The sequence below is a fragment of the Cervus canadensis genome, chromosome 15 (genome assembly GCF_019320065.1).
Source record: "Cervus canadensis isolate Bull #8, Minnesota chromosome 15, ASM1932006v1, whole genome shotgun sequence".
NCBI lineage: Eukaryota > Metazoa > Chordata > Mammalia > Artiodactyla > Cervidae > Cervus > Cervus canadensis.
This window is the reverse complement of record NC_057400.1, coordinates 55,878,731-55,906,624: the sequence shown is the minus strand read 5'-3', so window position 1 is coordinate 55,906,624 and position 27,894 is coordinate 55,878,731. Positions and strand designations below refer to the sequence as shown.

The 27,894-nt window shown below is 40.8% G+C and overlaps 1 protein-coding gene across 5 annotated transcripts in view; it reads left to right on the top strand.

Annotated features, from left to right (window-relative positions):
• Positions 1 to 27,894, top strand: part of LOC122453800 (histone-lysine N-methyltransferase SUV39H2-like) — a 380,431-nt gene that overhangs the window by 273,107 nt on the left and 79,430 nt on the right. The window lies entirely within an intron of this gene.

The following is a 27,894-nucleotide window of genomic DNA, read 5'->3' as shown; positions in this document are numbered from 1 at the left end:
CACGCCTCCAGGCTCACTTGGACCAACCTGTTCTCTACAGAGATGCCAGAGAGGCCTTTCTGTGTCTGACCGCGCCATGCCCCTGCTTGTTGGATCCACCCCTTCACAGAGGCATAGGGCCCTTCATGATCGGTTTCTGCCTTTTTCTCCAGCAGCCTCTCGCTTCTTTGCCCCACGTATGTGCCAGCCATATAGAACAGCTTCAACCCTTTCTGCACCCCTTTTCACGCTTCTTGGTTAACTCCAGCTCGCATTTCGAGATCCAGCTCTCTGAAGCCTTCACTGATTCCCAAGCAGGCATTTATACTCCTTCTCTGAGTGGTGGCTCAGCTGGTAAAGAATCTACCTGTGATACGGAAGACTGGGTTCGATCCCTGTGTTGAGAAGATCCCCCGGAGAAGGGATCGGCTACCCACTCCAGTATTCTGGCCTGGAGAATTCCATGGATTGTATAATCCATGGGGTTGCAAAGCGTTGGACACGACTGAGCAACTTTCACTTTCTGAGGTTCTGGAGCAGCCCATGTCTTCCTCTGCCAGGACCCTTACTGCACTGTATTATGACCATCTGTGCTCTCGTTTGTCCTTTAATTAGACTGTGGGGATCTCGAGAGCAGGGACTATGATTTCATCCCATATCCCCAGCCCCCTAACATGTAGTAAGAACTCAGTAAATGTTTATTTAATGAAATAAAACTAAGCTACCCAGAACCTTTTTGGAAGTAGACAAAGTATAAATGAACAAACGTAAATAAAAGATGGCCCTATTAATGCTTTGTATGAACAGATAATGATTTATTAAGAATAACCGTGACTGTAAGTATGACCAAGACAACAGATTCCCCTGTGTGGAAGGGCATGGGAAAGCTGCAGTTTCTCGATTTATGGGGCTTGGGGAAAAAAGGATACAAGGAGAAGGGAGCAGCTGGAACTAGAGAGCAGGAGTCAGAGCCCCACCCCTCAGTGAAGAGCAGAATTTGAGGCTCAGGATTTCAGACAGTGGTTCCTTTCTCCTGACTGTGAGTCAGTATGCATGCTCCCAGCCCACCACGGAGACCAACCTATGGAAATAACTAAACCTTGACTTTCTGAGTGGAATTCATGTTAGGAAGAAACCCTGAGAAGAGAAAATGAACCTTGATTCTTAATAATGATTTCTTCAGTTTGGGTTTATTGAGGAGAAGAGATGAAAAGGATGTGGAGAGATCACACCTGAAGGTGAAAGTTGCTCAGTCACGTCCAACTGTTTGCAACCCTATATATATAGTCCATGGAATTCTCCAGACCGGAATACTGGAGTAGACAGCCTTTCCTTTCTCCAGGGGATCTTCCCAACCCAGGGATCGAACCTACGTCTCCAGCATTACAGGCAGATACTTTACCAGCTGAGCCACCAGGGAAGCCCAAGAATACTGGGGTAGGTAGCCTATCCCTTCTCCAGCAGATCTTCCCAACCCAGGAATCAAACCAGGGTCTCCCGCATTGCAGGCGGATTCTTTACCAGCTGAGCTATCATGGGGCAAACCACACCTCATCTATTTGCTCCACAGGCGGGTCTTTCTCTAAACTGACAGATTATTAAACTAAAACCATTTCTTTTTGTAATTTGGAACCCAAGTTTTTAAAATTAATTTTTGATTTACATGCAGGAATATTCATTATTTTGTCTACTGTTCTGTACATTTTGACAAATGCATACAGTCATGTAGACACCACCATAATCAAGTTACCAAACAGTTTCCATGCCCCCTGTTCTCTAAAATTACCTCGTGCTACCCATTTTTGGTTAAACTCTTCCTCACCTTTGACCTCTTGCAACCTCTGATCTTTCGTTCATACTTTTAGTTTTGCTTTTCCAGAATATCATTGAATGGAATTACACACTATATAGTCTTGTGAGACTGGCGTCTTTCACTCTGTATATGCATTTAAGATTCATGTATAATGTTGCATGAAACAATGTGTTGAAGCATAATTACTTTCCCTCATCAATTTCCTTTACTGAAATCCTAACCCCCAGCACCTCAGAATGTAACATGGGATAGGATCCAATCTTTGACTTCTACCAAAAGGAAAAAAAATCCAAGACATGTTCAATACACTTTCCTTCAGGCTTTCGGGGACACAGGAGGGACTTACATCATAATATTAAGTGAATACATCAAGTTGAATTTATTCATTTCCTTCTTAAGAGTCCCCCCATACTCTCCCTACCACAAGAGATTATTCCTCATCAGTTTCATCATCTCTCCCTGCCCTGTCTCAGGCCATCATCCTGGCTTCTCTGTTCTCCTTTTTTTCCCCTTTCTTCTTTCTCCTTCATCACCTGAAGATCAACTTTACCCCTCTTTTTCTACCTTAGCTCCTGGGTCCTCTGGGTTTCATCATCTCCCCCTCACAGCTTATTGAGGGATTCTCCCAAGCAGATAGTTTACTTCTGAAGAAGAATTCTCATGCTAGCTATTCATATTATCTTTTACTCCCCTTCTCAAAATGTGATAATCACAAAATGCTTTGAGATTCTTAGAAATCTCCTTACTCTTAACAAAATGATAAGACATATTTTGACTGATGGCATATATGTCTCATAGGATGCATATTTGTTTAAATTGTGATGCAAAGTCTGCACTATTTTAAAATGCTTTATAAAGACTTCACTGACCAGATAATCTCTGGCAGAGTGAAGTGGAAAAAATATGAAAATTTAACCCAGTATCTAGAAAACTAAAGAGAAAAAAATTACATTTTTATGTCAGAGAATAATTCGCCTCTCGTTGTGTTCCATAATCCACATTCCTAGTATCACACACGGCGTGTTGAGGACTCTTAACCAGTTTTACAGTCTATGAGGGGGAAGGGAGGGTTTCAGATCCTGATCTGCAAATCAGCATTGCAAGTGATGGTTAGGCTCCTTCTGGAGTCAGAGTCTTTATGGTTGTTGGCATAGGCCCCATGGGCATCATTATTTGGCCATTTCTTCTTGGTGTCCTAAACACTTTTGCACCGCTCCTTTCCTCATGCTTTCTCAGTGCTCCCCATCTGATCCCAGGCCAGTAGCTTGTTTACAAGGTCAAGGAGAGAAGAGAAACAGAAATATGGTACAGACAGGGAACAGCTGTTTCTAAGATGGGAGTTCTCAAGAAGGACAATTTAACAGAGCAAAGGAGAAGGCACGAATGTTTTGTTCAAGGGGCAGAAGGAGGGGGGCTGATTAATGTCTGTAAAGATGATGATTTGCTCAGGCCGACTTCCTTTACTGCATGAGGAAGAGGTTTCTTGAATTTGTGAAGATGATGCTTTTTGGAAATAAGAAGACAGAGAAAGTGGAGTCACAGGGTTCTCCCTCCTTTGTTCAAAGGGGTCTAACTTTCCATGTACCTTCACTCCCCTTTATCACACTCCTGGGTTATTAACAGTGTTTTCATTTAACTGCAGAGCCCAGAGACTCTAAAGCTACCTGGGCATGTTTTCTCACAGCGCTTGGAAAATCATCTGGTTGGGAAGGAGAGAGTGCGGTGGGCAGCAGAGGCCTGACTTTGTGGGACCTGCCTGGTGAGGGGCCCAAGACATTTCTCAGTCTTCCTGGCGAAGGGCCTAACTCTGCTCCCTGGGGCAGCTCACTGACATGCCACACCCCTGGCTTTCAGAGAGGCTGCTTTTGTCTTAGTATACACAGTATACTCTCTCCCTGCTGGAAATTTCTCTTGGAGGTCATCTGTTTGAATAAAAACCCAGTAACTTTATTTAATTTGGGTCAGTATGCAAACTTTTGCACAAGAAAACATCATTTTTGTAACTACTTACATGTTCCATTTTGAATCTACTTTCATTTAAGGACCACATGAATTTAAAGTCACTAAACTGTATGTTCAGAGGCTCAGTCTTGTCCGACTCTTTGCAACTCCATGGACTGTAGCCCTTCAAGCTCCTCTGTCCATGTGATTTCCCAGTCAAGAAAACTGGAGTGGGTTGCCATTTCCTTTTCCGGGGATCTTCCTGACCCAGGGATCCAACTTGCGTCTCTTGCATCTCCAGCATTGGCAGGCAGGTTCTTCACCACTGAGCCACCTTCTGCTTGCAGTACCCAACTGTCCTTGTTGAACACCAACCAAACCCAATACTGTCTGCATCCAGCCCTGATGAGCCCCAGAGTGTGTGAGCATGACAGAAGGGAAGATTGCTCTCCTGTGGCATCTTACCGTATCCTGCTCATGTTTCCATCTTCCTGTTATAACTTTTTGTTGTAAAATCCTCCCTATAACCTCTTCTCATATCTTTCAAGAGCAGTATTTTCTATGTTGTCTTTTGTATTATATTTTCAGGGTAGTAATGCTAAAGAGGAGCTTTTAGGTGACCTCTTCAATTTAGTTGTGAAAACAGACACCCATATTTACATTTTAAAAATTAGAAACTGCCATTTAAGAACTCAGTTAGATTATTTTATTACCTGTTTCTCTCCAGCTGCCGATTTCCCCTTCACATTCCATTACTGTCAGACTATGCAAGCACCCTTAGAGCTCTCTCTGTTTTGAATAATCCACGGTATGTGCTTTCATTTCATTTTGTTGATTGTGTTTAAAGAGTTAGTCCAAGAGAATCCCAGACTTCCTGTGCATCCACACATTCAACTCTTTTCAACTTCTTAAATTTCCTTTCCCTTCATTTTTTAACATAAATATGGGACACTTGGGCTTCCCTGGTGGTTCAGACGGTAAAGAATCTGCCCGCAATGCAGGAAACCTGGGTTTAATCCCTGAGTCTGAAAGATCCCCTGGAGGAGGGCATGGCAACCCACTCCAATATTCTTGCCTGGAAAATCCCACAGACAGAGGAGCCTGGCAGGCTGTAGTCCATGGGGTTGCAAATAGTTGAACATGACTGAGCAACTAACACATGGGCCATTTAAACTGGGAATAAAACCACCATATGACCCGGTAATCCCATTCCTAGGCATATACCCTGAGGAAACCAAAGTTGAAAAAGACACATGTATCCCATTGTTCATTGCCGCACTACTTACAATAGCTAGAACATGGAAGCAACCTAGATATCCATCGACCGATGAATGGATAAAAAAAGTCATGGTATATATAAACAATGGAATATTAATCATAAAAAGGAACACATCTGAGTCAGTTCTAATGAGGTGGATGAACCTAGAACCTATTATACGGAGTGAAGTAAGTCAGAAAGGGAAAGATAAGTATCGTATTCTAATGTATATATACAGAATCTGGAAAAATGGTAAAGAGTTTCTTTACAGGGCAACAGTGGAGAAACAGACATAGAGAATAGACTTATGGACATGGGGAGAGGGTGAGATGTATGGAAAGAGTAACATGGAAACTTACATTACCATATGTAAAATAGATAACCAATGGGAATTTGCTGTGTGGTCCAGGAAACTCAAACACAGGCTCTGTATCAACCTGGAGGGGTGGGATGGGGAGGGAGGTGGGAGGGAGGTTCAAAAGGGAGGGGATATATGTATACCTATGGCTGATTCATGTTGAGGTTTGACAGAAATCAACAAAATTCTGTAAAGCAATTATCCTTCAATAAAAAAATAAATAAATTTAAAAATAAACAAATAAAAGCCCTTTCAAAATCTATGACACACAGTCCATAGAAACTCTAAGAATATAGCAAGACTACTATTCAGTGTAGAGGCTAGAGCAATAGCTCATTTTCAACAATCAAATAGACAAATACAATTTGTAATGTTATTATCAACCAACTCACTAACCCTATAGGTGTTATCAACCCACAGAAGACCTGCTACTGCTCAGGCCATCTGGATAGTCAAGTGGCTCTGGCCCTCAGTAGAAGGAAGTGCTTTTCTCCTTTTTCTTCCTTAATGGCAATTAATGCGTCTCAATTAAGTACTGCATCCTTGAAGAAGGGTTGGACAACAAAGACTAAAGTGAAATCTTGTGAAATATTTGCTGAGGGATCTCAAATTTCTAGATGTATGCCAACCACAGAAAGCAATGATATTAAACAATACAACTAAAACAAGAGTTTGAGCTCTGGGCTTTTTTGAGTATGAGAGAGCCATTTGGAACAGTCTTCATTTAGAAACAGGATTATCAAATTCTGTTGTTGTTGTTCAGTCACTAAGTCATGTCTGACTCTTTGCAACCCCATGGACTGCAGCACGCCAGGCCTCCTTGTCCCTCACCGTCTCCTGGAGTTCACCCATGTTCATGTCCATTGAATCGGCGATGCCATCCAATCATCTCATCCTCTGTTGCCCTCTTCTCCTTTTACCTTCAATCTTTCCCAGCAACAGGGTCTTTTCCAATGAGTCGACAATTTGCAACAGGTGGCCAAAGTATTGGAACTTCAGCATCAATCCTTCCAATGAGTACTCAGGGTTGATTTCCTTAGGGTTGACTGGTTTGATCTCCTTCTTGTCCAAGGGACTCTGAAGAATCTTCTCCAGCACAATTCAAAAGCATTAATTTTTTGGTGCTCAGCCTTCCTTCCAACTCTCACATCTGTACATGACTATTGGAAAAACCATAGCTCTGACTATATTCTCCCTTACTATAAAAACTAGACCTGGAAGAGGCCTGAGCAACCATTTATTCCAGAAGTCGTTATCCTTATCTAGATTATCTAGACAATATCCTTATCTAGATTATGATCTTTTATTTGAGAATCTCATAAGAGCTATAAAAGCCAAATCTAGAAATATATGTATATGTGAAAACAAACATTTGGTCCATGATTTCAAAGGATTCATGGGTACAATCAAGCCCATCAGCAGATCCCCTAGGGGATACTGGAAACCCAGATTAGGAATCTCTGATCTTCTTCAAGACCAAAGGTGGCAATTGAAGCCCCAAAATGTAAGTGACCTGCCTTGGGTTGTCCAATTTCATAGTTTTTTCTGTTATCCTCTTCCTTTCCTTTTATGTATATGTCTATTTTTTCTTTGATGCTAAATTGATAGATGTGTAGAAAATTTATTTTCCAGCAAATATCTTCCCGAATGATGAGTGATAGGAAGTCTTCTCACTGTCTCTTTTAATTGATATAGCACCATAAACTCTATGAAAGGGCTAATACAATAGATTTGCTTTATTACAATTTTAGTCAGCCATGGTGTTAGAAATTACCAACATCTCTGCAGATGCAATAATCATAAAAAACCACAAAAGGTCCTGAGGGTCGTGTGGGGCAAAGGTCAGGCCAAGCTCTACTCTGTTCCCTCAGTGGGCAGTTAGAATCTAGGAATACTTACGCCAAGTTTGCTCTGAAGTGGTTTGGCACTTGACTTGGAAACTTCTGGCACACCAAACCCCTTATTACTGTAACATTCTTCTATAAACATTTAATGTTGGGAAATTACACATTTTGATCAAAAAGCTTCCTTGTCCTCTCCTTCCCAGTAATGAGTACCAATATAAATAGCACTTTAGCAATCCCTGGATGTTAATGTCAAACAACCCAGGAAACGAAATGAATATGTGAGCATTCTAGATGCTGCTGAAAGAATTTCTGCAGCCCAAGGAAGAAACTTGGAGGATTCTGCACCATACTCTTTTTGCTCTTTAGAGTTTTAGTATAATGGTATGTCCTTGTAATCTTGATCTGTGAAAACTATGCTTTTTCTAAAAATCATCTGATAAGTCAGATCAGGTTCTTTAGGGCCACCTAAGATGTAGCCACAAGGCTATGTTGCTCAGTCAGCTTTTTTGCCCTCATGGCTTTCTTTGTCAATTCATTCCTGGTCCTCAGAAAAATCTTCCTACAAAAATAAACAGCATATTGTTTGTGTCTTAGTAACAAGCTTCTAAGTAAATAGTGATTGTTCTGACTCAGATCCTTTTTTGACCCCAAATTGATATTTGAAAAAAGGAGGGGATTAGATTAAGGTCTCATGAGATATGTGTATATGATAACCCAAAGAAGGAATTCTAACTTAAGGATGGCTTAATGGTTGTGCCTTGACAGGAAAGCATCCATCTTCAAAGGTTTCTCTTTTAAAATATAGTAAAAATCAAAAGCAATCACTTAAGAAGTCTGGGTAAATAATCTGGCATTTGTGAGCAATAGCTGCAAAATGATACTACTGTGAGGACCATCTTCCCTGAAAAAGCTTCTAACCATTTAAATCACATCCGAGTGTTATTACCTGAATCACCTCTGGGGGCCAGATACACATCTGTGATCTGCTGGCAATTGAGGGTAGGAAGCAGCCCTGCCATGTCCTGGTGTGGTAAATGGTATAGTACAATTTTGGATCTGAAAAGAAGATGTGGTAGAAGCTGAGGTTACTGCTCCTCGATTAACACCCAGCCGACAAAGCTAATAGTGGGAAGAGCATGGTGGTTTAGCACCTCAATATGGTGTACTTAAAGATGCAAGTCCAGGCATGCAGACAATAGATATCAGTAGTACATGGAAGGCAATTCAGCAAATCAGCTTAAAAATGAGAGTAAATGATGCATGTTTGGAAGAGCAAAAAATGGTAGCTGTCTTGTTTAAACTAAATGTTTAAGCCACGACATGGCCATTGCAATAATAATCTCCTGGAAAGCAATATTTAAATGTATCCATCATCATTTAGGTTTTAGACACACAGTTAAATATTATTGATCATTTGCAATTGTGTGCATCCATGTGTATATATATTAAACTGAAAAGTAACAGTAGCATGGAAAGTGTAGAAGATGAAGTGTAAAAATAGTACTTGAGTTTCTAATTACCAGTTTTTAATTAAGAAAGCCACAAGCAAATTATAAGCATCCAGTTTATAGCATTGCAATCTTAGAGGCTTACACTCATGAATATGGTAATTTTTTAGTTTATGCCCTCTTGAGATGTCTTGTTAAAAACATTTTATTGGTGATCCTAAAATTCAGTAAATTTGAAGCCCTTGGCACCTTGTAGATAGTTAAAGTTCTTCAAAAAAAATGTCAGCAATAAATATTTGGCAAATATAAAGAATATGCACATTTTCCCATGTGGGTGCTTTTTTTTTTTTTTTTTGCAGTTCTTATATTCAAGTGATGACACTGCAGTTCAGAATGTGAATGCATATTGATATTTTCTTCCAGAAACTGCATGGGTTGCTGGGAGAATACTGCTCCCCCAGAGTTATTTTTATGCGGGCACCTGGAAGTGGAGGCATACTTGCTCCAGCTTGCAGAGTTGTTTTGGACAATCAGGTGTACATATGAGCAAGTGGTCTTTATTTAGAGCAATTAAAATTCTCACATTCTCCTCTCTTGACATGCAATTACTAGGGTTCTGCTGTTTCCACTAATTGCTCTTGCTGGGGACATTGGTGAGAAGCCAATGATTTTGATGGGTAGCGGATTATCATTTTTACTTTGCTACCTGAGGAAAAAAAATCATTTGCAAAATCCCATGTGTAATTAGCAAGACTCATGATTAATTGTCCTGCAAAATTAGCTTCACTGTTGCTTTTATTTTACTGCTTCAAATATTAATTAATGTTAACTCCTTTCCTTCAGTTCCAGCTTTTGAATATTCAACATGGCTTTGAAAAATTATCAAGGTTTATACTTGCATTAGTATGCCAGAGCTTTGATTTTAGGAATAAGTATTCTGATTTAAAAGATCACACTTGGGTCATAAATAATTTTTATAGGAGGACAAACAAAGCATCGGAGCATCATGGGAAGGCATTCATGCACTAACGGAAAGTAAATTGTTTCAATAATGATTCATTCCCGCGTGCTTTTGGGGAAACATCAGCAAATATGCAAACCGCTGCATTGCGTGGGGGTAAAAACCATTCCCCAGTGACAAGCAACCTACACCAGCATTTTTCTACCTGTCATTATGTGGTGGGTGAGGCTCAGAGACTTGGCAAGAAATCATAGCCTTTCGGGTCGAAAGGAATCACCAAAGTTATCCTGTCCAAAGGTTTCCAGTCCCAGGAGCACTGGAATAGCTGTGACTTTTATGAAAATTATAGATTCCTTAAGTTCCACTCCAGACCTAATGAATCTGACCATATGGCACTGAGCTCGGCAATAGTATTTTTTCAAAGTTCTCCAAGAGACTGTGGTGAATGTCTGGGTTTGGAAGCTGTTGATCTCATTGAACCACCTCAATGCCTGAATTCCCTTTGAAACATATGGGCCAAGTGATGCTTGAATACTTTTAGTGTCAAGGAACTCGCTTTGCCACCCTTGAAAAAGCCTGTGTCTTATTTTTAGTGTTGATGCCTTCTGTTCTGTTAACTGCGGGTGGTTAATTTTGTGGTGCAAGATTGCAAATGCCCCTTGCCTATATTGCAAGAGCAGTTCTCCATCAAAATGCTTGGAATTTGTCTGGTGGTATCTATCACACTGTCATGGTCAAGGTTATGCATGATATCTAGACTCCTAGGAAAGAAACCAAGGCTTGCTCTTTCCTCATCAAATCCTTTGTGCCATAGGGTGGGCAGGGAGGGCACTCTGAGCCGGAGCACCCAGCCACTGGAGTGCCGAGGTGGGTGTGAGCCAGACTGCCCCCTCTACCTCTTACCTACCCTAAAGCAGGGGCTCTTGCAGATCTTCTGGAGGTTTTGCCTGGCCATTTTTAAGACTTTAATAATTAGACTTTCTTTTCCCCTGAGATTTCTTAGGCACAAGATTCTCCTCCTGCAAGTCTAGGGGAGTGGACTCTGCTTTGGTTCTTCCATCCCTGGCTTCAGGGCCTGAAGAGGTTTGCATTGATGGTCTCCTGCTCTTCCTGGCATGGAGCAGATTTTCTGTGGACACAGAGTTCAGGTGAGGGTATTTCCAGTAGGTAGGAGAGAATGGGGTGCCTTGGGGATGAGGATGAGCTGTTCAGACTGTCATTCTCAGAGAGCTTCCCTGACATACAGATGTCCAGACAGATTAAAAAAGACTGAGTGGGAGTTACTACTCTCACCTGCTATGTGGCCCTGTGGCTGTGACTTAACCTCTCAGTGCCTAGTTTCCTCATCAGTAAATGGGGTCACTAACAGCACCTCTCTCATAGGGTTCCAGTGAGGCTTTAATGGGTTAAAACTAGTGGTGTTTAACAAATAAATGCATTCGAAATCCCCCAATACTACTTTCCAGCGACTATGAGGAAGGCAGCTTATAAAGAAATTGGTAACTGGATGCAAGACTTAACAAAGTCCAGTCTTTGCTTATATTCTAAAGAGGCAGAAGTTCACATTTAGATTTACTTTTTAACCTGGAAAACCTCCAAGAATATAGGCAGAAATCACATCTGGGCCTGAAAGACTACATGTTCCTTTACAACAAAGTGGTTAAAAAGTTTTCTTGGTCTCCTTTAAAGTTGACCTTTACAGAGGGAGGGTGGTCTCTGTGTAGCTGGCCTGAGAACCTCCATTTTCATGGTTGTTATAGTTTTTGTTCTCATTTTCTGCACACACTCACCACCCCTCACAGTAACAAATTGTCCCTTGACTTAGAAGCTGAGTGAGAGCAAGGCCCTGGCTCCTACAGGAGTCAGGATAGGTGTGTTGACCAGCTCAGGGAGCGCAAATGTGGGTGGTTAAGTGACTGGATAATGGACGGCAGGCCACTAGCATAGCTGCGCAGGAATCACCTATCAAAATGGCAAGAGACGCTGTGAGACATTTTCTGCTGTAGAAATTTCCTCCTTAGCTATTATCCATTTCTGTAGGGTCTGGTGGATTTTTTTCCCCTATGTATATCACTGGCCAATGTTTCAGAGAGATGAAGATAATAAGCACAATGCAGCATTCAAAAGTAACTCAGATTTTCTGAGAAGCAGCATTTGTGTACAATGCCTTCAAGAAATGGATTTGGCCTAGGTTGGGGGGTGGTGGGTGCCTAGGTGGGGCAATCTGAAGGAGGCCGGGCTTCATGTGCATGTGGACCCGCAGCTGCTTTGATTTATCTGGCCGGGCACCCCAGTAATTGCGGTAAGACATAAAACAGAGGTCCTGACTCTCCAGGGTCATTAAGAAGCCGAGGCCCCTCTCTCCCACCCTGGAGGGAGTATTAGCACAGGCGCTCTGGTTGAGGCGCCGCTGAATGAGCCGCCTCCTGTGGGTCAAGTACCGCTTTTCCCACCCAGCTACCCGGCTGTTGGTGTCTCTTCTGGTCCTCTGTCCTGTCCCAGGGCTGTGTCCAGCTACCACCAGGTCTGGAAGGAGGACTGAGGTTGATATTGGATCAGCAGAGTCTTTTTTTAGTTTAAACAGAGTGAGAAAATGTCTTCTGTAGTTTTCTAGATTTGATTGAACTTCTACAAATTTACCTTAACTTATTTTCTTTATTTCTACTCTATTGATAAAGCCAGTGGGGTGACTTTTGGCTGTTGGCAAATGTTTGCAATGCCAGGATAAAGAAGACAGGGTCATGAAAATCAGGTGACTCACATTTCTGCCTGGGGTTACCTTTGGTAGATGAATTTGAGTTGAATATACCATAGTATACCAACAAAGGTCTGTCTAGTCAAAGCTGTGGTTTTTCCAGTAGTCATGTATGGATGTGAGAGTTGGACTATAAAGAAAGCTGAGCACTGAAGAATTGATGCTTTTGAACTGTGGTATTGGAGAAGACTCTTGAGAGTCCCCTGGACTGCACGGAGATCAGGCCACTCTATCCTAAAGGAAATCAGTCCTGAATGTTCATTGAAAGGACTGATGCTGAAGCTGAAGCTCCAATACTTTGGCCACCTGATGCGAAGAACTGACTCATTGGAAAAGACCTTATGCTGGGAAAGATTGAAGGCAGGAGAAGGGGCTGACAGAGGATGAGATTGAATGGGATCACCGACTCAATGGACATGAGTTTGAGCAAGTTCTGGGAGTTGCTGATGGAAAGGAAAGCCTGGTGTGCTGCAGTCCATGGGGTCGCAAAAAGTCGGACACGACTGAGCAGCTGCACTGAACTGATACCATTGTATGGCTGGAGTTTTTACTGTAGATGATAAGATGGAGAAGAAAAAAAAAGAGAGGGAATATCTTCTGATTGCTTATTCCACCAACTTTTCAACTCAAAAAAACCTGAGACTAGCAGATTAAAAGAATTAAAAGACAAAAAACCTGGATAATAAGTCTAAAGCTTATTTTGACCTTTCTGTAGATTTTTATACCTTTCTGAGGCCAAGTTGGACCATGGAAATGTTTATTATTGGCATTTCTAATGAAGAATAACGCCTTGTAGACACCAGTTACCAACAGTAACTTAGTGATGAAGCAGCAACATGGGCTTCTTCCCCAAGAGCTAGTTTGGGGTCAAGGTTACCTCTGGCTGGGGATAGCTGGCGTATGACATATTTGCAGGTAAACTGTTTAGTTTTTAAATGGCTTTGACATCATATTTACTGCTAGGTGAAAGAACTATAGACCAGTTGTTAATATGAGAAATACAGCTGGGAAACGGCTCTAACACAACACTAACGGGAAGTTAAGGCCTGCAGGAACACTACATAAATAGTGGTCCTCCTGTATTATGTTAATTCTTAGAATAACCTCACAGCAACATTTCATCCTGACATTCACATCTCTACAGCCTCATGTAGTCTTAGGTTGATTCTTCAAGCACAGAAATATGTTCTTCTTGCCTGTGCCTGCCAAAGTAAATAGAAATCAATGGAAGGCAGCAGAAATGCTGAAGTCATTCCAATAAGGGAAGTGCTTGTTAATTTAAATTTTGCACTTGACATTGGTAAGGACTAATAGCAGAAAATCATGTCCTATGCTGACTTCTAAAGTCATTTTGATCATCACTTATCCCACTTTTTTTTTGTTGTTGCAAAAATAGTGTTATAAATAAGAAACACAGCTAATTGTGATAGATCATTCAAATAAGGGGAGAAAAGTTTTGTTATCTGAGGGATATTAAGTCCTTGGAAAACTTTGATATAAAAAGGATCATACCATGTTGTCGGTGGATGGAATTACCTCTGGGTGTGTGCACGCATGCAAATGCATACACCCATGTGTATGCATTCCAGAAACTTCAAAAAGCACCTCCTGCTGCTTTCAAAACCAGGCAATTATGTTTGAGGCCTGGTGGTAATTTAAAATAGGAAGATATACACAGAGCTGAAGGTGGCTACACAGGAAATGAGAAAAGTCGTGGTCCTCTGAGCAACATGAATGTGCCATTGTATCACTAAATAATTGGAAGGGTGGGTCTGTGTTGTTGATGCTAAGCAGGTGTCTATAAATCAGAATTAATGTTTGTAATTAATTGTTATTAGTGTTAATAACAAAAGGTTTTAAGTACACTAACTTGCTTTTCCTCAGTTCAATCTTTTATTTACCACTTGTCATTTCAATCCTAGATGGATTGGGAAGCTAAAGTATTCTTGAAGATTTTGTGCTACATCAGTAGAATATGATAATCTAGTATCTATTATCTTCTCTTTTCCCTCAGTAGAGATCCTAACTTTAGACAAAAATTAGATTCCTGGTCTGAGCTAAGCAGTCCCACCTGCTGTTGGAATGTCCACTTCAAAGGAGAAGCTTTTTAAAAAAAGAAACACCCAGTCTGTCCACCCTTGGGGTGGAAGTTTTGGGTCACATTGTTATGTCATATCTGCCTGCTGCTCTGTGGGTTCTTCAGGCTCCACACCTGATTCAGTGAAATAACTCTGTTAAGTGGACTCAGAACATCTGTTCTCTCTGCAAGCTCTTTCCCTCCAAAGACAGCTGTTGAAGAACAGCAGAACACTCTAGATTCATTTCTCAGATTTGTGGGTAAGCCTGAGTCAGGCACTTTGCACCTCCCCTCCCCCACACACCTCCCCAAAGCCCTCTGATGAGGAATGTTATAGTTTGATCCATATACATTTCTGTGAAGCAGAATCCTGGAGGAAAAGGCGGGCTACACATTCGCCAAAGGACAGGGAAGAGAGATCACAGAGAATAAAGAGCCTAGCGTTTATCCTAGGGCTGTAACCTGGAGCAGGAAGACAGGGGAAGGAGGAGTCTTGAATCATGTGTGGATGAAACCAAGATACATCTTTGTAGACTTTGTGGTGAGACTGCTTCATAAGTGAACATCTAAGGCTAATTGCCACAGATGGAGTTCAGAGATCTAGCAAATGCAAGGAGGCACTGATTCTAATTCGGCAAAGTCATAGCAAATTATTTTTGAAAATAGGGTAGCAGTCAGAAAATGTTTCATTAGCTAGCCTGGATCAATGCCCATGAGGTGGGCCTGATGGGTTGAAAGGAAACAGATTATATACTTTGTTTTCTATTGTGCTCTGTTTTTTTTTTTTCCTTGTTTGTTTGTTTTGTTTTGTTTTAATGCGCTCCTGAGTACTGTAGTTATCAGTCATCTGGAGGAAGATGCTGTGTAGACCACACTACTGTTAGGTGGGTGTTCAACCAGCTAACAGAATATAACCAGAGTGGTGATCCCAAGACCAGGTCAGGATGACCCAGAAGGCAGAGAAAGGCAAGGTTTATGAGTATTGGGCTGAGTCCATTCTTGCTTAAATGCTTCAGGAATGATTTTCATGATGGAAAATAGAGATAGAAGAGGAAACCCATTTAACTTGCCAAACATGAGATGTAGCTGGGCTGGCTTCATGCAAGCAGGGCAGAAAAACATTTAGGGGTTGTAATGCACTTTAAAAATGAGCTAGCAGCATAGCCCTAAAGTGAAGAAAACATGTGTTCTGTTAAAATATTGGAAAGACTTTTACTGGAAAAGAAAATAAGGTTTAAGCTAGTAGCTTTAAGCTCATGCCCACGAGTTGTATGGGTTAACAGAACACAAAGGACATGCAGAGAGGACCCCCTGTTTCTCTACTCTGGATCTGATTTCACCAAGTTTATCTCAGAATGTTCTGAAGCTTCCTTCTCAGAACCATCTGATGGGCCAGCTAGGCACTGGCCATCTCCCTCAGCCTGGGTCAGGGTGAGGATCTACAGAGTGGCTCAGTGTTGCTTTGTTCTGAAGATATTCCTGCAATAAAAGTTACCTTTCTGGAAACATTTGGAAGAGTGAAATGCTGCATCTCCAATTTCTAGCAATATATTCGCCTGCCATCATTCAGCCTGGAAGCTTAAGTAGGAAGACCACTTGGAGCCAGACTTCAGAGTGATCTGTCTCTAAGGAATAACTTTCATATTGGACTGTTTAGCTTCGCAATTCTTGTTAAGCTACTGTGAACTCTCAGCATTAATCTGCAGAAAGACTTTATTGTCTCCATCAAACCCTTATAAGACTCCGTTTCTGCTCTTATTTCAGAATCTCCTTTCCAAAAGCTAGACACAGACAGAGGCAAAGCGAGAAGTCCAGACAGTGCACCAATGGGTTAAATCCTATGTCAAGGGTACAACCATAATGTATTATAAGCTTTTCATCACATAATACATCACTCAGGGGAAAGAAAAATATTTGGAGCAGCTTCTCTAATTCATCTTTCTGGTGTTAAATGAACACATCTCTGGTGTTCGTGTCTTTCTGCTTCAATTAAAGTGGTCATGCTTACTCCTTTGGGAGCTATTAAGGATTTTTTTAACCTTGTTGTTTCACTGCTAATATTCAATTTCTCTTCTTGATCTCCCCTTTGCAATACATCTTTAAATTTTTTAAAAATTCTCTATTTAGTTTTGCTTCTCAGCACAAAATATAGTTTAAGCTGTTCTTTGATGAGATGGCTGCTGCTAAGATATAACTTGTTTAATGAACATCAACAAATGTTTATTGTCTCCTGTGTGCTAGACACATCAGGTGGGTGGGAGTGGGCAAAAGAAATATGAGGTAGCTCATGTTCCTAGTGGGGCTTCCTAGGTGACTCAGCAGTAAAGAATCTGCCTGCCAATGGAGGAGATGAAAGAGATGCAGGTTCAACCCCTGGGTCAGGAAGATCCCCTGGTGAAGGAAATGACAACCCATTCCAGTATTCTTGCCTGGTAAATTCTATGGACAGAGGAACCTTGGCAGGCTATAGTTCATAGGGTCGCAAGGATTTGGACACGACTGAGCAACTGTGCTCGCATGCATGTTCACATGCATGTATATTCCTGGTAGGAAGAGAAGATATCAATATTCCAAATGGCTAGGAAATAATTCATATCACTACAGATCCAGACACTTGATTTCTGTCTGGCCAAGTAATCAAGAAGTCTAAAATAAAAAGAGCAGCCCTCTTAGTTAAGAAAGTCTTTCTAGAGGGGAGTATAAAACATTTCTTAGCAGAAAAGAGGGGAAAGAATTTGGGGTTAAAAAAAATGGCCTGAGCATAGAGGAAGGGTCAAGAAATGTGGGTGGAGATGTAGATGGAGCCCATCTGACAAAAGGGAGGGACTTTTCTCTGCTGGGAAAGTCAGCTTCCGTCACTTACCCATGGCATCCCTGGACTGCAGAGCTGAAGGGCACATGTTTTAGGCAAGGATGCTGGAGTTTCTCTAACAGAGAAAAGTTCTAATGGAAGGAAGAATGTGTGGATTTATCCAGCAGTGGTGTGCAGGACTCCCTGGAAGAGGAGACAGCAGGGGAACAGATATCCATTAGCATTCTTTTCGATCCAGCCTGGAGAAAACAATTATTTTATTCTGTGGTAAGAGAGGTAGAGAGACATACCTAATGAGGTATTTGTAAAGGTGTCATAGAAGAGATGTCATTTAAATTGGTTTCATGGAGATGGTAGAGGAGACAATTCAGGCAGCAAGAATGGCATGAACAAAAGCATGGAGGGATTGTCAAGTGTGGGGCCATGTGCAGAATAGCTAGAGTTTCAGTTGATGTTCACCCTGGAGGAAGTGAGGCAGGTTTCTGGGTCTGGGGCTCTCCGTGTTCTTTCCTTGTTGCAAGAACACTCCTCTCTCATCTGAGAGCTGATCGGTACAATCACTGCCCCACCCCTCCCACATCTTTACGATTGCTCAAGCAGGAAGTATCTGATGAATTAATCATTGGCTCTTTGAAGCACTGGAATCTACCATGTTTAGTAGTTGTCAGGACAGTAAATAACAAGAGTCCTATGACTTGGGGCTTGACCTTCTCCCACTTCTGGGACCTCTTATTCTTAATCTATAAACCAAAGGCTTGCATGTTTACCTTCACCTGCCTCCTGGATTCATGAGCTTTCTCTACCTTTCTCTCTACCCACGTGTGTGGATAAGGATGGAGGAGAAGAGGAGGAAAGGGTAAAATCTTCTGTGATCTGAGAAGACATTATGAAAGTACCATACTTGTGGAAGAACTACATGAAACCTTTACAAACAAAGTAAATCTAGCTTTTAAATGTGATCTTTCAGCACAACATGGATTCCTGCCTCAATTCTAACAACCTGTAAAATGTCACTATCCTCCTAAACTAAAATCCATCATTTTTTTTTTTGACATATGAAGGATCTGCTTAGTCTCATTTTATTGTACATTAAAAAAATTTGAAACAGGATTTGTCCTAACAATGGCCTGTCATATTACAAAGCTATAGTCATTAACTAGTGAGATATTGAAGTCAAATCAGATAAATAGATCAATCAAAAAGACAGAGCCTATAAACCAAGCCATGTGTTGCATTGGAGTGTGCTGTGCACTTAGTCACTCAGTCATGTCCGGCTCTTGGCAACTACATGGACCGTAGCCCACCAGGCTCTTCTGTCCATGGGGATTCTCCAGCAAGAACACTGGAGTGGGTTGCCATGCCCTCCTCCAGCAGATCTTCCCAACCCAGGAATTGAACCCAGGTCTCTTGCACTGCAGGTGGATTCTTTACCTTCTTAGCCACCAGGGAAGTCCATTGTATTGGAGATAACATTGCAAATCAATGAAGAAAGGGTATAGAATGGACCTACCCCATGGGAAAAACAAATGAGCTTAATGCAAATTAAGCATATGGTATAAAGTATGAGATTAAAGGCTTAAAATGTAAATCACATAGCTTTAAGCCTATGTGGAGAAGAATTTTTTTCTTGGATTAGGAAAGACTTCCTTTAACAAGATACAAAAAACACACACTATAAAGAAAAATGTACTTAAATTTGATTATAGCAAAATTCCATATGAAATACTTTTATATGGCAACAAACAAGTAAAACCCACTATAAATAAAGTTAAAATGCAATTGAACAGAACAAATGACACTTTTTATTGAGATATAATTGATGTATTAATATAACATTATATTAGTTTCAGGTGTTCAACCTTTTAAGCTTGTATATAAATGATCATCATAAGTCTAGTTAGCATCCATTAGCACATTTAGTTACAAGTTTTTGTTGTTGTTGAGATGGGAATTTTAAGATCTATTGTCTTCAGTTCAGTTCAGTTCAGTTCAGTAGCTCAGTCGTGTCTGACTCTTTGCAACTGCATGAATTGCAGCACACCAGGCCTCCCTGTCCATCACCAACTCCCGGAGTCTACCCAAACCCATGCCCATTGAGTCAGTGATGCCATCCAGCCATCTCATCCTCTGTCGTCCCCTTCTCCTCCTGCCCCCAATCCCTCCCAGCGTCAGGGTCTTTTCCAATGAGTCAACTCTTCACATGAGGTGGCCAAAGTATTGGAGTTTCAGCTTCAGCATCAGTCCTTCCAGTGAACACCCAGGACTGATCTCCTTTAGGATGGACTGGTTGGATCTCCTTGCAGTCCAAGGGACTCTCAAGAGTCTTCTCCAACACCATAGTTCAAAAGCATCAATTTTTCTATTGTCTTAGCACCTTTCAAATATACCATACAGTATTGTTAACTATATCACCATGCAGTATGTTATAGCACTATGACTTATTTGTTTTATAACTAGAAGTTTGTAACTTTTGACCACCTTGACACTTTTTTCTTTAATAAATGAGTGGTGAGAAAACAAGAGGGAGAAGGGCTGTTAGGAACTAACAAATGAAATGTGTGGACCTTGTTTGAATTCTGATTCAAAGAAACCAAATATATTATAGAAAGATGTTAGTGGGTTGGTTGGGGGAAACTGTCCTGACTGGTGATTAAATGATCATAAAAAATTATTGTAAATGTTTATGGCATGATAATGATGCTGTGGTTACTTTTTAAAAAATCCATATATCTTAGAGATGCTATTGAAATATTTATGAATAAAATGATGCAGTGCCTGGCATTCACTTTAAAATAATCCAATAGGTATGGAAAAGAGAATGGGGGTGGGTGTATAGAGAAAAGATTTGCCATATGTTCTTTTCTTACAGTTTTATTGAGACATAATTGACATATAGCATTGTGGATATGTTCTTAATTACTCAAGCTGGATGAAGGGTGTATGAGAGCTTATTACATTCTTTTCTTTTATTCACATTTGACATTTTCCATAAAGATTTCTTAAAAATACAAGCAATGGATTTCGAACCATGCCTAGCCTATAATAAACACTCGGTAAGTGTTATCTGTTATTATTCTAATAATCTGTAAACAAGACGAGTGACACATTGCTGGTAGAAGTGTGATTTGGCATGGCCTCTACAGAGGATAATTTGGATATACCTATTAAAAATTTTAAAATATTTAGCTTTAAATAATGTTTTCACTTCTGACAATTTGTACTCGTGCACGCTCAGTTGCTAAGTCATGTCCAACTCTGCGATCTCATGAACTGTAGCCCACCACACTCCTCTGTCCATGGAATTTTCCAGGCAAGAATACTAGTGTGGGTTGCCATTTGCTACTCCAGAGGATCTTCCCAACCCAGGGATGGAACCCAGTTCTCTTGTGTCTCCTACATTGGCAGGCAGATTCTTTACCACTGTTCCATCTATCTATACATATATGAAATAATATACATATATAAGAGTAGCCATTGAAACACAATTTTTAATAATAAAAATGGGAAGCAACATAAAGGTCAATCAGTAGGAAACTAGTTAAATAAATTTTGGTCCATCAATAGAATAAAAGACTGTGGCCAAAAATAAATAAATAGAAAAGAGAAGAATTATAAACTGATTTAGGATGATCTTTAAGATAGGTTTAGGTGAAAAAAAGCAAGATACAGAATGAATGTATAGCATACTATTTTATGAATTTATAAAAAGTAATTATGGAGGAAACTATAAACTATTATTTTTGCATATGCATAGAACTCTTTGGAAGGGAACACTAGAACATTACTTTTCTTCAAGAAAGTGAAATGAATGGAGAGAGGGTAATAGCCCCAGAAAAATGCTTTTCATTATATACTCTTGTAAGTCTTTAGGTTTTACCATGTATATACATTACCAATTCAAAAATAAGAAATGAAGATTTATTTTAAAAGATGTATATAATTTGCAAAAGATTATTATCCAAGGTACATGTAAACCCTTACAAACTGTTAATAATAATAAAAATACAATAATCTAATAAAAATAAGTAAAGGATATGATCAAGGAAAACTGCTGTTGCCAATAAACCTGCGAAAAGATAATTTAGTTTACTAATCATCATGGAAATGAGAAATAAAACCAATACTTAGCCATTATTTTTTAACCATTCAATTGGAAAAATATTAAGTGTCCTATAATATCATGTATTGGCCAGTATGTATTGGTCTAATCAACTTCTGCAGGTAGAAATAAATGTAAATCAGTGGTCTCTTTCAGAGTCTTTTGGCAGAACCTAAGTAAAATAGAAATCATGCATATACTAGGCCCATAGATTCTGCTACTGAGTATATTTCCTGAGTTGTTTGTGTACAAAGGGACTTGCACAAGAATCTTTGTTGCAGCCTGGCAGAAAATAGTGGAAAACTGTAAAGAATTTAAATATCCATCAACGGTGAACTGGAAATGTGATATATACATAATGGAAAGAGTGAAACAGGTCTACGTACCTCAACATGGATAGGTGGCCAAAAACCTAATGCTAAATAGTAGGGTGGGGGTGGGAAGCAAGTTGCAGAAACTATAAATAATGATGACATTCATTTAAATAACAAAATACATATAGGAAGTAATACTATATATTGTTGCATACAAAAATGTATCAGTTCAGTTCAGTTAATTTGCTCAGTCATGTCCGACTCTCTGCAACACCAGGGACTGTAACATGCCAGCCTTCCCTGTCCATCACCAACTCCCAGAACTTGCTCAAGCTCATGTCCATTGAGTCAGTGATGCCATTCAACCATCTCATCCTCTGTCGTCCCCTTTTCCTCCTGCCTTCAATCTTTCCCAGCATAAGGGTCTTATCCAATGAGTCTGTTCTTCACATCAGGTGGCCAAAGGATTGGAGTTTCAGCTGCAACATCAGTCCTTCCAATGAATATTCAGGACTGATTTCCTTTAGGATGGACTGGTTGGATCTCCTTGCAGTCCAAGGAATTCTCAAGAGTCTTCACACCACAGTTCAAAAGCATCAATTCTTCTGTGCTCAGCTTTCTTTATAGTCCAACTCTCATCCATTCAAGACTTCTGGAAAAACCATAGCTTTGACTAGATGGACCTTTGTCAGCAAAGTAATGTCTCAGCTTTTTAATGTGCTCTCTAGGTTGGTCATAGTTTTTCTTCTAAGGAGCAAGCATCTTTTAATTTCATGGCTACAGTCACCAACTGCAGTGATTTTGGAGACCCAGAAAATAAAGTCTGTCACTGTTTCCATGTTTCTCCATCTATTTGCCATGGAGTGATGGACCAGATGCCATGGACTAGATGCCATGATCTTAGTTTTTTGAATGTTGAGGTTTAAGCCAACTTTTTCACTCTCCTCTTTCACTTTCATCAAGAGGCTCTTTAGTTCCTCTTCACTTTCTGCCATAAGGGTGGTGTCATCTGCATATCTGAGATTATTGATATTTCTCTTGGGCAATCTTGATTCCAGCTTGTGCTTCATCCAGTCTAGCATTTCTCATGTTGTACTCTTCATATAAATAAGCAGGGTGACAATATACAGCCTTGACATATTCCATACAGTTCTAACTGTTGTTTCTCGACCTGCATATAGATTTCTCAGGAAGCAGGTCAGGTGGTCTGGTATTCCCGTCTCTTGGAGAATTTTCCACAGCTTGTTGTGATCCACACAGTCAAAGACTTTGACATAGCAAATAAAGCAGAAGTAGATGTTTTTCTGGAACTCTTTTGCTTTTTCTATGATCCAACAGATGTTGGCAATTTGATCTCTGGTTCCCCTGCCTTTTCTAAATCCAGTTTGAACATCTGGAAGTTCACAGTTCACATACTGCTGAAGCCTGGTTTGGAGAATTTTGAGCATTACTTTGATAGTGTGTGAGATGAGTGCAATTGTATGGTAGTTTGAGCATTCTTTGGCATTGCCCTTCTTTGGGATTGGAATGAAAACTGACCTTTTCCAGTCCTGTGGCCACTGCTGAGTTTTCCAGATTTGCTGGCATGTTGAGTGCAGCACTTTCACAGCATCATCTTTTAGGATTTGAAATAGCTCAACTGAAATTCCATCACTTCCACTAGCTTTGTTCATAGTGATGCTTCCTAAAGCCCATTTGACTGTGCATTCCAGGATGTTGGGCTTCCCTGATAGCTCAGTTGGTAAAGAATCCACCTGCAATGCAGGAGACCCTGGTTTGATTCCTGGGTTGAGAAGATCTTCTGGAGAAGGGATAGGCTACCCACTCCAGTAATCTTGGGCTTCCCTTGTGGCTCAGCTGATGAAGAATCAGCCTGCAATGTGGGAGACCTGGGTTTGATCCTTGAGTTGGGAAGATTCCCTGGAGAAGGGAAAGGCTACCCACTTCAGTATTCTGGTCTGGAGAATTCCATGGACTGTATAGTCATGGGGTTGCAAACAATCAGACATGACTGAGTGACTTTCACTTTTCACTTCACTTTCCAGGATGTCAGTCTCTAGGCAAGTGATCACACCATCGTGGTTATCTAGGTCATGAAGATCTTTTTGTATAGATCTTCTGTATATTCTTGACACCGCTTCTTAATATCTTCTGCTTCTGTTAGGTCCGTGCCATTTCTGTCCTTTAATGTGCCCATCTTTGCATTAAATGTCCCCTTGGTATCTCTAATTTTCTTGAAGAGATCTCTGGTCTTTCCCATTCTATTGTTTTCCTCTCTTTCATTGCACTAATCACTGAGGAAGGCTTTATTATCTCTCCTTGCTATTCTTTGGAAGTTTGCATTCAAATGGGTATATCTTTCCTTTTCTCCTTTGCTTTTCGCTTCTCTTCTTTTCACAGCTATTTGTAAGGCCTCCTCAGACAACCATTTTGCCTTTTTGCATTTCTTTTTTTGGGGATGGTCTTGATCCCTGTCTCCTGTACAATGTCACAAACTTTGGTCCACAGTTCATCAGGCACTCTGTCTATCAGATCTAATCCCTTGAATCTATTCTCACTTCCACTGTATAATCATAAGGGATTTGATTTAGGTCATACCTGAATTGTCTAGTGGTTTTCCCTACTTTCCTCAATTTAAGTCTGAATTTGGCAATAAGGAGTTCATGATCTGAGCCACAGTCAGCTCCCAGTCTTATTTTGCTGACTGTATAGAGCTTCTCCATCTTTGGCTGCAAAGACTATAATCAATCTGATTTTGGTGTTGACCATCTGGTGATGTCCATGTGTAGAGTCTTCTCTTGTGTTGTTGGAAGAGGGTGTTTGCTATAACCAGTGTGTTCTCTTGGCAAAACTCTATTAGCCTTTGCCCTGCTTCATTTTGTACTCTAAGGCCACGTTTGCCTGTTACTCCAGGTATCTCTTGACTTCCTACTTTTACTTTCCAGTCCCCTATGATGAAAAAGACATCTCTTTTGGATGTTAATTCTAGAAAGTCTTGTAGGTCTTCATAGAACCATTCAGTTTCAGCTTCTTCAGCATTACTGATAGGGGCACAGACTTGGACTATTGTGATATTGAATAATCCTTGGAAACGAACAGAGATCATTCTGTCATTTTTGAGATTGCACCCAAGTACTGCATTTCGGACTCTTTTGTTGACTATGATGGCTATTCCATTTCTTCTAAGGGATTCTTGCCCACAGTAGTAGATATAACAGTCATCTGAATTAAATTTGCCCATTCCAGTCCATTTTAGTTCACTGATTCCTAAAATGTCTATGTTCACTCTTGCCATCTCCTGTTTGACCACTTCTAACTTACCTTGATTCATGGACCTAACATTCCAGGTTCCTATGCAATATTGTTCTTTACAGCATCAGCCTTTACTTCTATCACCAGTCACATCCACAACTGGGCGTTGTTTTCGCTTTGGCTCCATGTCTTCATTCTTTCTGGAGTTATTTCTCCACTGATCTCCAGTAGCATATTGGGCACCTACTGACCTGGGGAGTTCATCTTTCAGTGTCCTATCTTTTTGCCTTTTCATACTTTTCATGGGTTCTCAAGGCAAGAGTACTGAAGTGGTTTGCCATTCCCTTCTTCAGTGGACCACATTTTGTCAGAACTCTCCACCATGACCTGTCCATCTTGGGTGGCCCTACCTGGCATGGCTCATAGTTTCATTGAGGTAGACAAGGCTGTGGTCCATGTGATCAATTTGATTAGTTTTCTGTGGTTGTGGTTTTCATCCTGTCAGCCCTCTGATGGATAAGGATGTATATGTTTTATATGTATAAAACATATATATTTTTAATAGACTCTAAACCTCATGTGAAGAGTTGACTCATTGGAAAAGACCCTGATGCTGGGATGGATTGGGGGCAGGAGGAGAAGGGGATGACAGAGAACGAGATGGCTGGATGACTCGATGGGCACGGGTTTGGGTAAACTCCGGGAGTTGGTGATGGACAGGGAGGCCTGGCATGCTGCGATTCATGGGGTCGCAAAGAGTCGGACACAACTGAGTGACTGAACTGAACTGAACTGAACTGAACTGAAAGGCCCACACCCAACTCATGAAAGTGGTTTTGATTCTATGGATGTGGGTGTGGGAGGAGTAGACTGGTTAAAGAGGATGGAATTTAGAATCTGAAACATATTATTTCTTACAAAAAAAAAAAAAACCTGTAGGAAAGTATGACCAGATGTTAACAGTTGTTAACTCTGGGAAGTGTGAGTGTGAGAGTTTAACTTTTCTGTGTCTTTTAAATTTCCCAAGAAAAGGTGGTGGGGTGGGAGAAAAGTCTGTCAGGGGAAAGAATTGTATAGATTTCCCTTTGAGCCTTGGAGGACCATAGCAATGTGCACTTCCCTTTGTGAAAGGAAGAAAAACTGAGTGAATGCTGCACTTTCCCTGGGAAAAGCTCTTTCTGATGACAGGTTGTCTCCCTTCTCTTGACCTCTCACCGCACCCTGCACCACAGAGCACTCCTAGGAGACAGGCTTTTAACACAGAGAGGTGAAGGCTCAGTTTGCCCACATGGAATAGTGTTTGTGAAGAACAAGTCATTTCCATGAACATGATTTGTAGGTTTTAAATTCAACTCAACAACTCTGTTGTGTGTATTATCATTCAGTATATAGTGCTGGAAAACTCACTGTGTCATGGGGAATAAATAACAGAAAATGGCTGAAGATGTGGAACCCAAATCCCCAAAGATCATATACATTTTAAGTGAGGTTCTGAGAGAGTGAGAAATTGTCTCATATTTTCCAAAACAGAAAACTGCCAAAGATTATTCAGAAATTTTTCGTGAAAGAAGACATCTCAGACAATGTGACATTGACAGATCAGTAGACATAGTTGATATAAACTACTTCTATTGTATCTCTAAATAGGGCTTACTTTGAACAGGGGGAGATTGACATCCCCAAGCAATGTGGATGGGGAGTGGGTACAATTTGGGTGTCAGGGTAGAAAGGCTATTGTCTGGACCCATCACTGATGCTATACTTGAGTCCAGGTATGAACACGAAAAGCATAGAGCCTTCTTGGAAGAGGCTATTTTGAGGTTGCTGCTGCTGCTGCTAAGTCACATCAGTCGTGTCCGACTCTGTGCGACCCCATAGATGGCAGCCCACCAGGCTCCTCTGTCCCTGGGATTCTCCAGGCAAGAATACTGTAGTGGGTTGCCATTTCCTTCTCCAATGCGTGAAAGTGAAAAGTGAAAGTGAAGTCACTCAGCAGTGGGCAACAAATAACACCTTTTTAAAAAAATATTTTAATAAAAATAGTAGTAGTTTATTGCACCAGTGGGTGGCCACCATACTCTGCTATGCTTTTCCCAGTTGGCCCAGTGGTAAAGAATCCGCCTACCAATGCAGGAGACACAGGTTCGATCCCTGAGTTGGGAAGATCCCCTGGAGAAGGAAAGGGCAACCCACCCCAGTATTCCTGCCTGGAAAGTTCCATAGACAAGGAGCCTAGGAGACTACAGTTCATAGAATAGCAAAGAGTCGGACACAACTGAACAAGCACATGCACAATACTCTGCTGTCCTTCCGTCAATGACAATGACAGAGCTGTGCATCAATTCAGTAGTCAGGAATGAGATGTTACTTGTTTTTGTTTTTTTTTTGTCTCCTTTTTTTTAAATTTTACTTTACAATATTGTATTGGTTTTGCCATACATTGAATCCGCCATTGACACCATTGTTTCTGTGAAAGAAAAAGGAACCAGACTGGCAAAGATAGTCATCATTTGGCAGAATTGGTTAAAAATAACAGCAGCCCCCGTGTGGGTCATTCAGGAGAGGTAGAAGCTTGAGTAAGCACTGGAACTCATCAGGAAATGTTAGCCCAGCTCTTCCTCCTTTAGCTTGGACAACATCTGGTCTCATTTCCATGCCTTCTGTGTATCCAGTTGAAGGGAAACTCACTCCCGTCCACAAATCATGTAACCTCTTACGATGTCTGATACTAAAAAAATAGTATGTTAACGACCACAGGGATTTCAATTTGTGGAGATAAGTATTTGTTTTTTACTTAAGCCCTGATTTATTGTCTTTGGTTGTTTAGGGTAGGGGGTGGCTGATTTTTAACAAGAAGATAAACTTGCAGATGGAAATTCTTTTAAGCCATAAATACCACTAACTTGCCTGGTCCAGGGAAGTTCAAATAAAGACCCTGGGATTTAGCGGCTCCTGAAATGTTTTCCTTCTTTTCTCATTG